This window comes from Bombina bombina, chromosome 5, assembly GCF_027579735.1.
Source record: "Bombina bombina isolate aBomBom1 chromosome 5, aBomBom1.pri, whole genome shotgun sequence".
NCBI lineage: Eukaryota > Metazoa > Chordata > Amphibia > Anura > Bombinatoridae > Bombina > Bombina bombina.
In genome coordinates this window covers 538,170,615-538,184,413 of record NC_069503.1, presented here as the reverse complement: position 1 = coordinate 538,184,413, position 13,799 = coordinate 538,170,615, and the positions used below count along the sequence as shown (strand labels likewise).

At 40.6% G+C, this 13,799-nt stretch overlaps 1 protein-coding gene across 2 annotated transcripts in view; it reads left to right on the top strand.

The window, feature by feature from the left end:
* Positions 1 to 13,799, top strand: part of STX17 (syntaxin 17) — a 166,495-nt gene that overhangs the window by 136,973 nt on the left and 15,723 nt on the right. The gene's annotated exons all lie outside the window — the stretch shown is intronic.

Genomic DNA, 13,799 nt, shown 5'->3' with positions numbered 1-13,799 from the left:
TTAATTCTCCATTTTTGTTATATCACTTCTCATTTGGTCCACCGCCTGGAACATCTACTCTATAACATTTTTTGTATACTCTGCAAACTGACATACAGTACATTCCCATGTAGCCCTTTGCTGATATCACTGATAAATATGTTATAAAAGACAGTCCCCAGAATTGACCCCTGAGGAATACCACTAGTAACTGCCCCCTCTGGTGAATGAACTCCATTTACTAAGACACTCTGTTTTCTATCCTTAAGCCAGCATTCTACTCAGTTCGTAATTTTTGAGTCTAGACCAAGGAGATTACAGTCTGTGAATTTGTTTCTTGTGTCGGGCGGTGACAAATGCTTTGCTGAAATCTAGATAAACTACATCAACTACTCCACCATGGTCTAATACTTTAGTTACATAATCGAATAAGTCAACTAGATTAGTCTAATATGATTTTCCTGAAGTAAAACCATGCTGATTTTGGTGTTTTAAATTGTTTGTCTTTATGTAAGTAATAATTATTTTTTTTAAGAGAGTTTCCATTAATTTCCCTACTACTGAAGTTAAACTGACTGGCCTGTAGTTACAAGATTCTTCCCTACTGCCCTTCTTATAAAGATGTACACATTCACTATTCTCCAATCATCTGGAACAACTCCTGTCAGTAGTGACTGATTAAATTGATTAAAGATCAGTTAATGGGGCAGTTAGCAAAGATCAAAGTTCCTTTAAACCCATTGGATGAATATTATAAGGAACCACTGGTAAAAGAGCTGTTTAACTTAAGGCAATGCCCTACAAAAGTAAATTTTAAGGTTTATTGGTAGCTTAGTGTTAGATTAGGGGGTGTTTTTATTTTTGGGGGCTTTTTTTATTTTTATAGGGGTATTAGATTAGGTTTTTTTTTTTTTTTGATAATTTGGTTTATTTTTTTTCTGTAATTTTAGCATTTATTTTTTATAATTTTAGATTTATTTTAATTTAATCTTAGGTTTTTTTAACCCATTAGTGACCACAGCACTTTTTAATTTTCTTACCGTTAAGGATCAGGGCTATTTTTACATTTCTGTGGTGTTTGTATTTAGCTGTAATTTTCCTCTTACTCATTTATTGTACCCACACATATTATATACCGTTTTTCTCGTCATTAAATGGACTAACTAAAGATACCATTATTTTCATCATATCTTGTAATTTACTATAAAAAAATTATAAAGTATGATGAAAAAATGGAAAAAACCCCACTTTTTCTAACTTTGACCCCCAAAATCTGTTACACATCTACAGTCACCAAAAAACACCCATGCTAAATAGTTTCTAAATTTTGTCCTGAGTTTAGAAATATCCAATGTTTACATGTTCTTTGCTGCTTTTTTTGCAAGTTATAGGGCAATAAATACAAGTAGCACTTTGCAATTTCCAAACAATTTTTTTTCCTCAAAATTAGCGGATAGTTACATTGTAACACTGATATCTGTCGGGAATTTCTGAATATCCCTTGACATGTGTGTATGTGTGTGTGTATGTATATATATATATATATATATATATATATATATATATATATATATATATATATATTTTAGTAGACAACCCAAAGTATTGATCTAGGCCCATTTGGTGTATTTTATGCCACCATTTTACCTCCAAATGCGATCAAATAAAAAAAATTGTTAACTTTTTCACAAACTTTAGGTTTCTCACTGAAATTACTTACAAACAGCTTGTTCAATTATGGCACAAATGGTTGTAAATGCTTTTCTGGGATCCCCTTTGTTCAGAAATAGCAGACATTTATAGCTTTAGCATTACTTTTTGGTAATTAGAAGGCCGCTAAATGCCGCCACGCACCACATTTGTATTATGCCCAGCAGTGAAGGGGTTAATTAGGTAGCTTGTAGGGTTGATTTTAGCTTTAGTGTAGAGATCAGCCTCACCTCACCCCTTGATCCCTACCTGACGCCTCTCAAAAAGCTCTCTTCCCTCCCCCACCTCACAGTGGTCACCGCCATCTTAAAGTCTGCCAGTACTAAAATAAGTTTTTTTAAATATCTAATATATATATATATATATATATATATATATATTTATTCTGCAGTGTTGGATCCCCCCTTTGTCCCCAACATCCCTGATCCCCCCCAAACAGGTCTCTAACCCTCCCCCCTCTACCTATTTGCTGCCATCTTGGGTACTGGCAGCTGTCTGCTAGTACCCAGTTTAGTCAAAAAAATTTTAGGAGATTTATAAAATACCCCATTTTTCTGTAGTGTAGCTACCCCTCCCAGATCCCTTTCCCAATATGTATTTTTTATTTCTCCCCTCCCACCTCGTCCGTCCTATTAAAAGTCTCACTAATCGTGCCGCCCCCCGCACGCTTTTGTCCCCTCGGGCACTTCGCCAACAGGATCCGGAACTGCCTCCAGCGTTGGGCCGTCCACCCGCTTCTCTGCTATGGCTCCCACCCACCAACGCTGGCTGATGCAGAGAGGGCCATAGAGTGCCCTCTCTGCATTGGTGCCTAAAAAAAGGTTATTGCAGCATGCCTCAGTATTGAGGCATCTCTGCAATACCCTGAAACCCCAGTGGATGTGCCAGGCACGTCCTTGGTCATTAAGAGGTTAAGTAATGTTCTGATTTTTTATTTTAACTTAGTTTTTTTTTTTTATGTAATTGGGGTTAATTTAGGGGACTTAGTGATTAAATGAGTTATTTTCATTGTGGGGGGTGGCAGTTTAGGGGTTAATAGTTTAATTAGGTTTATTGCATCGTGGGGGATGGCGGTTTAGGGGTTAATAGGTTTATTAGTAGCAATGTGGGGGGCCGGCGGTTTAGGGGTTTGGAGTAGCAATGTGCGGGGCCGGCGGATTAGTGGTTAATAGGTTTATTTAATTAGTAGCGATGTGATGCGTGACAGTTTAGGGGTTAATAGGTTTATTTTATTAGTACTGATGGGGGGCTGGCGGTTTAGGGGTCAATAGGTTTATTTTATAAGTAGCGATGTGGATGGCTGGCGGTTTAGGGGTTAATAGGTTTATTATAGTAGTAGCGATGTGGGGGCCGGCGGTTTAGGGGTTAATAACCTTACTTAGGTGTTAGCTATGTGGGGGCAGTGGTTTAGGGGTTAATAACTTTATTTAGTGTCGGGTGCGGCGGATTAGGGGTATTTAGACTAGGGTGTAAAGGTTTTTACATAACTTTCTTTTCCCATAGACATCAATGGGGATTGCGTTACGACTATCACCATTCCACGATCGCAGGTGTTAGTTTTTTTTTCTAATACTTTCTCTCCATTGATGTCTATAAGGGAAAACGTGCATGAGCACGTCAAGTCAGGCCTTGAGTTTTGTGCGGTATGGAGCTTATCGCACCATACCACACAACAAAAGAAGGTTTTTCAGTAACTTGTATTGGCAGCGCTATGGAGAGTGCGATACCGCTAATTTTTTTGCGTTATTTACGCAACAGGTTTAGCGCACAACTTGTGATTTTACCGTTAGTTTTTCTCCTTTCGAAGACCTATCTAAAGAAGGTGTTGTCCCCATGTTTTGCTGACTCTGCTATATTCTCTTTTGCATGATCTTTATCCTTCCTAATTTACTGCTTACTCTTTTTTGGAGACTGGAGACTCCATATTTGCATATCATCATCTGACTGTGTTTGTCTGTAGTTTTTATAAGCTATCTTTTTTGTTTTTTCTTTACTGCATGTGCTACCTTTTTGGAAAACCATATTGGTTTTCTTTTACTTTTACAGACATGCCTAATACAGTGTGTGGTTGCATCTAAAATAGCACCCTTCCGAACTCCCACTGTGCCCCCATAAGAGCTTGCCCATTTAAATGTTTTTCAAGTATTCTCCCCATGTATAAAAAAAAAATCAGCCTTCCTAAAGGCTAAAACCTTTGTTTTAGTCTGGGCAGACAGTGCCTGCACACAGATTGATGATCACTGGACCCTAAGTTTTCAGCTACAGACACATCAATGTTTGTAAGTATTAAATCTATATTTTAACGTTCCACCTCTACTAGTTTAAATTCCAATAAAGCATTTAAACTCCTCTCCCAGATACTATGTTCCTTTAGCATCCAAATGCAAGCAATCTCTCTTAAAGGGACAGTCTACACCAGAATTTTTATTGTTTAACACCCCAAGGCAGAACATTGATCTGAGATGTCATCGCAGAAAATGCAGCATGTCTGCAAAAAGAACGGGATACATGGAGGAACTGTTAGTGCTTGAACTTTGTAGTGCTGCTCCACATTAGACAGTTCTCTTCAAACAGAGCTGTGCTCTGTTTGCAGTGTGTAAGAGTTCCTTAACACAGTGCATCCAGAGCAAAGTGCTGTTTGAAGTGAGCAGTCAAATATGCAGTAGCGCTGCAAAGCAGCAGCACATTGCTTCTTAACTGGCTCTCAGAGATTTTTTCAAACCCGCCCCCTAGCCTTTCCAAGTCTGCAGAGCTGTTTATTCTGATTGTAAAACGTTAGTATGAGCATTGCATCTTTTTTTTTAACTACATTTCTATTTTAGACCAAGAGAAAAGGAAACAGATTTATTCAAGAGACATTTTAAAATTTATTTTTTTGTATGCAGCTAATTTGCAATGCAATTATATTATAAAGCATTAAAAATGGCTTTATTCTTTAATTAACCAACACATTGCAGTTGAACTGGTGCCTTAGTGTAACTATCTAATTTAACTTTTTTTTTATTTAAAAATGACCTGCAGAAAAATTTTCACTAAAAAAAAAATCTCATCGCAGAAAGTGAAGAAAAGTTCTGCATCTGGGGTTTAACAAAACGTATTACCCATTCTCCAGTTTTGCATAACCAACTCTATTATATATATATATTATTACACGTTTTACCTCTGATTACCTTATATCTAAGCCTCTGCAGACTGCCCCTTATTTCAGTTCTTTTGACAGACTTGCATTTTGGACAATCAGTGCTGACTCCTAGGTAACTCTACGGGCGTGAGCACAATGTTATCTATATGGAACACATGAACTAACGCCCTCTAGTTGTGAAAAACTGTTAATGCATTCAGGGAAGAGGTGGCCTTCAAGGGCTAAGAAATTAGCATATGAGCGTTTTTGAAACGCTAGGGTTGACTGTTTAAATCAGCCAATAGGATTTAAGCAGCTCTCATTCCTATTGGCTGTTTCAAATCAGCCAATAGGCATGAGAGCTGTTTAAATCCTATTGGCTGATTTGAACAGTCAATAGGATTTAAGCAGCTCTCATTCCTATTGGCTGATTTTAATTTTTCAGCCTATAGGAATGTAACAGTGCCCCAATATAAAAGGGGTACCTTGCATTGAATGCTCAGTGTGCGGCAGACAATTGCATGAAGAGGACCACCACGTCGGACCGATGGACCTCCGTGCATCCACCGACCACTCTGCCTCCGCAGGGATAAAGACAATAGAAGATGCCGGTCCCTCAGTGGAGGATGGAGCCGCCTGGATGAAGATGCTTCGCCACTGGGATGAAGATCTTTCGCCGGACTTCAGCAACTGTGAGTACCAATTTTGGGGTTTGTGTTAGGTTTTTTTGGGGGGAGTTTTTGTTTTATTTTTAATGGGCTTAAAAAGAGCTGAATGCCCATACAAATGCCCTTTTTTTAGGGCAATGGGTAGATTAGGTTTTTTTTATGTTAGTTTTTTTTTATTTTGAGGGGTGGGTTGTAATGTTAGGGGTTGTTTGTTTTATTTTCTTTCTTAAGACACAATGAGTCCACAGAATCATCAGTTACTGTTGGGAATATCACTTCTGGCCAGCAGGAGAAGGCAAAGAGCACCACAGCAAAGCTGTTAAGAATCACTTCCCTTCCCACAATCGCCAGTCATTCTCTTTGCCTTCAGTGCAAGGAGGAGGTGAAGTTTAGGTGTCTGCTTAAGAATTCTTCTATCAAGATTTTTTTTATTTTGGAAGCCTGAGCAGGCTTGCTCTGATCTTCCCTGACAAGCTGGATGTAGCTGTACTCCACGTTAGTCCCTTCAGTAGGGCTGTGGTAGCTTTTAAGCAGTCAGGAATTTGTGGTGTGGGCCTTGCTGCGTTTTCCTAACAAGATTGCTGCCCTCATACAGTAGGCTTACTCTGTCCCTTCTTCTATCCACAGGTCTCTGTGAGGAGGGGCTTCCTATCATACCAGGTAAACTGTCCTGTCAGACAGTTAAGGGTGCAGGTAAGTGCCATTTTATTTCTTATAAGAAGGCCCTGGCACTAGAGCTAATAGGCTGCACCTTATATGGGGCTATGTTATTCCTGAGATCAGGATTAATTTGACAGGATGCAGGGCACTGTGTGGTGGTAGCAGGACGTCAGAGTCCTTAAAAGAGAGTGAGTTTGTGACGCTTATAGAGTGTTTTAACTTTATTGGTGGCTCAGTTGGTTAGACTGCTTGCTTGTGCAGTCGCTATATTTTGGGGGCTATTTTGAGCCGTTTTTTGCTGCATTTGCGGTCCGTTTACGGAGCCGGCTCTGACATCGCAAGGGGCGGAGCTTCTCCTTCTAGATGCAGCGTGCGCTGTTGCTTTGGGCCCTTTTTCCCTTATTTAGAGTTTGTCGGCTTTGGTGGCCTCTTCCCTCACTCAGGGGCTGATTCGTTGTACTCCACTCCGTGCCAGAGAGGAACAGGAAGCACCTCAGCTTAGCGCTGAGGTGTAGCAGTGCCAGTGAGGTTCTCCTGATTTTTTATAACTAAATTGGGAGCTGTCATTTTTCTCTGTGGGTGTTGAATATTTTGTTTTTAAAGTTAGCAACAGTCTACGTATTTGTTATACTACTTTAGTGCTAATAATTTGAATAACAGTTAAAGGGACAGTGTAAAAAAATAATTTATTTATTTTCTCTAAATTTGCAATATCATTTGCAAGGTGGACTTATGTCTATGCCTGCTATAGAGTGCAAGCTTTGTTTGTATTCCCAAGTTGAACCGCCTTTGCCTTTTTGTAGTTCTTGTATTGAAAGAACTCTGATGTACAAAGACAGACTGTTTGTTTCTGAGCCACCATTCTCTCAGGTTGATACTGTTCAGGCAATGCCACAGTCTCTTCCTCAAGCGCCCCAACCCAGTGCCCTGAGATTCCTTGCAAACTTCTGATGGAGTGTATTTGAAGGCCGAAATTGCTGCCCAGGTATCCTCGGTGGTATCTGAGGCACTAGCTGCCATCCCCATGCTGCAGGGGAAACGTTAGAGGAAAATTAGAGAATCAGATAGTAAGGTATCAGATCCTGTACAGGCTAGCCAAGTTGTTCTTTCCCATAAGTCGGAAGACAATGATACTTCTGTAGCCTCTGAGGGTGAAATCTCAGATTTGGATAGTGTAATTCCTTCTTCTGATGCTGAAGTGGTTTCCTTCAGATGTAAGCTTGAACACCTTCGTGTTTTATTAAAGGAGGTTTTGGTTACTTTGGACAACTCAGATTCTCCTGTCGTTATCAACCCTAAGAAATCTAGCAAATTAAATAGATATTTTAACGTTCCCTCCCCAAGGGAGGTGTTTCCAGTGCCAGAACGTGCTACTAAGATTATTGCCCGGGAATGGGAGAGGCCAGGGATTCCCTTTTCTCCCTCTCCAGTCTTTAGGAAGATGTTCCCGGTCGCTGATTCCATCAAGGAGTCGTGGTAGACGGTCCCCAAGGTGGAAGGGGCGATTTCTACACTGGCCAAGAGGACAACTATTGCTATTGAGGATAGTTGCTCTTTCAAGGACCCTATGGATAAGAAGCTGGAAGCTTTCTTAAAGAAGATGTATATTCACCAGGGTTTACAATGGCAGCCGGCGTTGTGTATTGCTACAGTAACAAGTGCGGCAGCCTACTGGTTTGACGCTTTGTCCCTCCAAGGCTCTCAGATTAGCCAATTCCTTTATCACTGACGCCTCTTTGCAGGTCATTAAATTGGGAGCCAAGCTATCTGGCTTTGCAATGTTAACGCGTAGGGCGCTATGGCTGAAATCTTGGTCGGCTGATGTTTCTTCTAAATCCAAGCTTTTGGCAATTCCTTACAAGGGAAAGAACTTGTTTTGGCCAGGGTTGGCAGAAATTATTTCTGATATCACCGGTGGAAAGGGTTCTTTTCTGCCTCAAAACAAGAAGAACAAATCAAAAGGACGTCAGAGTAATTTTCGTTCCTTTTGAAATTTTAGAGGTAAGTCTTTCCCCTCTTCTACCAAGCAGGAGCAATCCAAGCCTGCATGGATCGCAATCAGTCTGGGAACAAGAGGAAGCAATCTAAGAAGCCTGCAGCTGAATGTAAGTCAGCATGAAGGGTCTGCCCCCAATCCGGGATCCGATCAAGTGGCAGACTCTCTCAATTCTCTTAAGCTTCGGAACAAGATGTCCCAGACCCGTGGGCCGTGGACATAGTATCCCAGGGTTACAAGTTAGAGTTCAAGACCTTTCCTCCCAGGGGCAGGGTTCATCTCTCAAGATTATCTGTAGACCAGATAAAAAGAGAGGTGTTCTTGAAATGTGTACAGGATCTTTCTCTCTTAGGAGTGATAGTTCCAGTCCCTATTCAGGAACAGGGTCTCGGGTTCTACTCCAACCTGTTTGTGGTGCCCAAAAAAGAGGGAACTTTCAGGCCTTTTCTAGATCTAAAGTTTCTCAACAAATTTCAAAGGTTCTGGGAGCTCTGTTGGCAGTAATTCGGTCACGGGGAATAGCTGTGGCACCATATCTGGACGACATTCTGGTTCAGGCGCCATCTTTTCAACTAGCAGAATCTCATACAGAGATCTTGTTGTCTTTTCTTCGTTCCCACGGATGGAAGGTGAATTTGGAAAAGAGTTCTCTTGTTCCGGCTACAAGAGTGGTCTTCTTAGGGACCATTATAGATTCCCTTTCAATGCAAATATTTCTGACGGAGGTCAGAAGAGCCAAGATTCTTTCCTCTTGCCTATCTCTATAGTCAGCTGTACGACCATCAGTGGCCCAATGTATGGAGGAAATTGGTTTGATGGTGGCTTCCATGGACATGGTTCCCTTTGCACGATTCCTTTTGAGAGCCCTACAGCTATGCATGCTCAGTCAATGGAACGGGGATTATGAAGACCTGTCTCGAGCATCTGTCCCAGGGGACATGCTTTCGGAGACCCTCATGGGTAATTGTGACAACGGACGCCAGCCTGATAGGCTGGGGAGCAGTCTGGGACTCGTTGAAGGCACAGGGACTATGGTCTCAGGAGGAATCTGGTCTCCCCATAAACATTCTGGAGTTGAGAGCGATCTTCATTGCCTTGATGGCTTGGCCTCAACTGGCTTTAGCCCGGTTTATCAGGTTCCAGTCGGACAACATAACATCAGTGGCTTACATCAACCACTAGGGGGGAACTCAAAGTTCATTACCCATGAAGGAGGTGGCTCGAATCATTCAGTGGACAAGGTGTGGACAATTGGGAAGCAGATTTTCTGAGCAGACAGACTTTCCATCTCGGGGAGTGGGAACTCCATCCAGAAGTGTTCTCAAGTTTAACAATCAAATGGAGGTTACCGGAATTGGATCTGATGGCGTCTTATCAGAATGTCAAGCTCCTAAAGTATGGTTCAAGGTCGAGAGATCCTCAGGCCTTTCTGATAGATGCTCTGGCAGTTCCTTGGAACTTCAGGTTGGCATATTTGTTTCCTCAGTTTGCTGTCCTTCCACGAGTCATTGCTCAGATCAAGCAGGAGAGAGCGTCTGTGATTCTAATAGCTCCTGCATGGCCTCGCAGGACCTGGTATGCAGATCTAGTAGAAATGTCGTCTCTACCCCCGTGGAGACTTCCTCTGAGGAAGGACCTTCTACTTCAGGGGCCCTTTCTTCATCCAAATCTCGTTTCTCTGAAGCTGACTACTTGGAGATTGAACGCTTTATTTTAGCTTAGCGTGGTTTTTCCGAGTCAGTCTTTGAGTCCATGATTCAGGCTTGTAAGCCTGTCACTAGAAAGATTTACCGTAAGATATGGCGTAGATATCTTTATTGGTGTGAATCTAAGGGATATTCTTGGAGTAGGGTCAGGATTCCAAGAATTTTGTATTTTCTTCAGGAATGCCTGAAGAAGGGTTTGTCTCTTAGTACCCTGAAGGGTCAGATCTCTGCCCTATCTATTTTACTACACAAGCGTCTGGCGGACGTGCCAGATGTGCAATCCTTTTGTCAGGCCTTGGTCAGAATCAGGCCTGTGTTTAAATCTGTTGCTCCTCCTTGGAGCCTTAACCTTGTTCTTAAAGTTTTGCAACAGGCTCTGTTTGAGCCAATGCATTCCATAGATATTAAGTTGTTATCTTGGAAGGTTTTGTTTCTTACTGCTATCTCTTCTGCACTGAGGGTTTCTGAGCCCTCAGCTTTGCAGTGTGAATCTCCTTATCTCATATTTCATGCAAATAAGGCTGTTCTTTGTACCAAGTTTGGTTTTCTTCCTAAAGTTGTTTAGGACAGAAATATTAATCAGGAAATTGTTGTTCCTTCTCTTTGTCCTAATCCTTCTCATAAGGAACGTTTGTTACACAACCTTGACGTTGTGCGGGCTCTTAAATTTTATTTACAGGCGACTAAGGACTTTCGCCAGTCTTCAGCATTGTTTGTGTGTTTTTCTGGGAAACGCAAGGGCTAGAAAGCTACTGCTTCTTATCTTTCTCTTTGGTTGATAAGTATTATTCATTTGGCATATGAGACTGCTGGACAGCAGCCCCCTGAGAGAATCACAGCTCACTCCACTAGGGCTGTTTCTTCCTCTTGGGCCTTCAAGAATGAGGCTTCTGTAGAACAGATTTGCAAGGCTGCGGCTTGGTCTTCCTTGCACAATTTTTCAAAATGTTATAAATTTGACACTTTTGCCTCGGCTGAGGCTTCTTTTGGGAGAAAGGTGCTTCAAGCGATGGTGCCTTCTGTTTAGGTTACCTGTCTTGTCCCCCCTGTTAGGGTGGGATTAGACTGATATACATCAGGAAGTTCTCCCCTGTGAAAAGCACAATTGGGTTAAAAGAGGCTGCTCCTAGGTAACTCGTCATAGAACAAGCTATTGAAATGTTCTTCGTTCCTGGTAGATCGCTTCTATTTCTGTATGTAAATTATATCTATTGCTCTGCCTTTCTCCTTCCACCCTCATCTTTCCTTTCCCTCTCGCCTTTCCTGACTTAACATTTCTCACTATCATTGCCTGCCTTACCTTCCACTTCTCTCTCTCCCACTTCCCTCCTTTTCTCTCTTTATTTTGCCATCGTCCCTCTTCCTTTCTGCGTTCTACTCTTCTTTCCCAGTGTCTTCCTCGACCTCAGTTTCTCAACCCTACTGCATTTTTTTTTCTGTTCTATTTTCAAATGCTATCTTCTTCCCTCTTTTTTTCCCCCTCAGCACTTTTATGATTTTTCATTGTGTAATTACTTGCTAAGAAAAAAAAGAGAATATCACATTAAAAAAATATTTGCATGCTTTCTATATATATCTCACTTGGTGATTTTTAGTTTTGTTCTCAGACAACAGATTTCAATGTTAGTTTAAGAAAACTGTTCCTTGAGCACAGTTTGTTCTTTCTGGTTTAATGAAAGCTTTAAAAAGATAGATATCCGTCTGGGCTGTGTATCCTTTGTGAGCACACATGTTTAAAGGGACATATTTATTAATCTCTGATCTCATTAAGTATGGTTTCACTGCTTCATTCCCCCTGGGTCATGGTTAGTGTCTAGATATTGAGGATAATTCTGCTTGAGCACATACAATCTGTTTGTTTCTATTCTGTCTTTCATATACTCATCTGGGGCGGTTTGGGGTGTTTCTGAAATGAAACATGTTTAACCTTTTTGAAGAAGTTTATACATAATCAAATATTTGCACTAAAATATAATTTATAAATGGATCATCTCAAAGAATGAGTTAAATTGCAGGCTGCCAAGGGCAAGTTTTGCAAATTAACTCTGTAAAAAAAACTCCGTCAGCACCAAAAGATTTTCATTGGTTGGAAAATAAGTGTGTAAAATTACCTTCCTATGCTTTTCACAAATGTTAGTCATTACACTTAGCTAAATTTGGAAGCCATATGATGCTGTGTGTTGCAACTTTTGTACCTTCTCCAGGTGAAACAAATAAGAGTAGGTTGTTCTTAATAGAGGAACATATTTAATTTGTATAGATTTTTTAAATTGTGAATTATATAAGTCTTAAAGGGATATGAAACCCACATTTTTTTCTTTCATGATTCAGATAGAGCATGCAGTTTTTAGCAACTTTCTAATTTACTCCTATTATCAAATTTTCTTTGTTCTCTTGGTATCTTTATTTGAAAAGGCAGGAATATAAGCTTAGAAGCTGGCCTATTTTTGTTACTGAGGTACTGAACCAAAAATAGGCCGGCTCCTAAGCTTACATTCATGCTTTTCAAATAAAGATACCAAGAGAACAAAGAAAAATGTATAATTGGAGTAAATTAGAAAGTAGCTTAAAATTGCATGTTCTATCTGAACCATGAAAGAAAAAATGTGGTTTTCATATCCCTTTAATTGCTCTTATATGTTTGAAGGGACATTAAAGTTATACATGCATCAGAAAATTAAGCATTGCATTGCAAAATAGCTTCTTAAAGGAACATGAAACCCAACATTTTTCTTTCATGATTCAGATAGAAGTAAATTGGAAAATTGTTTAAAATTGTATGCTCTATTATCAATTTTAACACCATTCTCTTGGTATCCTTTAAAGAAGGAGCAGCAATACACTGCTAGGAGCTAGCTGAAAACATTGGTAAACAAAGGACAAGATGAATATATGTGCAGCCACAAATCAGCAGCTAGCTTCTAGCTCCTGAGACTACCTAGGTATGCTTTTCAACAACAGATACCAAGAGAACAAGCAAATAAGATAATAGAAATACATCTAAATTATCCTACATATAATTCACTAAATGGTTTGGTCCAGTCTCACTTTCTGTTATTCTGTGCAGCTAATTTACTAAAAAATAGAGAGATGTGTGTATCGTAGTGAATCGGCTAACACAGGAAGGGGTGAAGCTGGACAGCTTTTATAGTGAACTTAGTTCGCCATGGGCTCGATTTATCAAAGGCGTTGCCCATCTACGGCTGCAGCTTCTCACAAGAGAACCTGCAGTCAGGATTTATCTGATGACCGCTGCTTCCTACCCTCTTCTCCACCTCTTAGTTGGAGAATTTCAATCTCCCCGGTCTCGTCCAACTGGGGAGATTGACAGCTCCTGCCCGCTCATGATTGGCTGTGCCCTGGCAGGGGCGGCATTGCACGCAAGCGCAAAATAGCGATCGTGTGCAATGTTAAATTTCCCAAGGGGAATTCTGTCCGCCAGAGGCGTGCTGCGGCGGACAGGGGCGCATATGTATGATAAATCAAGCCCCATGTTGCAGGGTCAAGCAAACAGCTCAATATGTACTCCAGCTGCTCTGGGAAGTAGGAAAACACAATTTACAGAGGGAAACTACCCGAACAGCTGAGAAAATGAATACCTGTGAATGCTTAAAGGGATATGAAATCCAAACATTTTCTTTTGTGATTCAGACAGAACATACAATTTATAAAAGGTTTCAAATTTACTTCTATTATCAAATTTGCTTAGTTCCCCTGGTATTATTTCTTGAAAAGATACCTAGGTAGGCGTCTAGAGCACTATATGACAGGAAATAGTGCTCCTGCAAACGGATAACACTCTTGTAAAACTGCTGCCATATAGTGCACGCTTCTAAGCTTACATCCCGGCTTGACAACAAAGCAAATTTGATAACAGACGCAAATTAGAAAGTTTTTAAATTTGCATCCTCTGTCTGAATCATGAACCTTTGGGGTTTTATGTCCCTTTTAATTAAAGA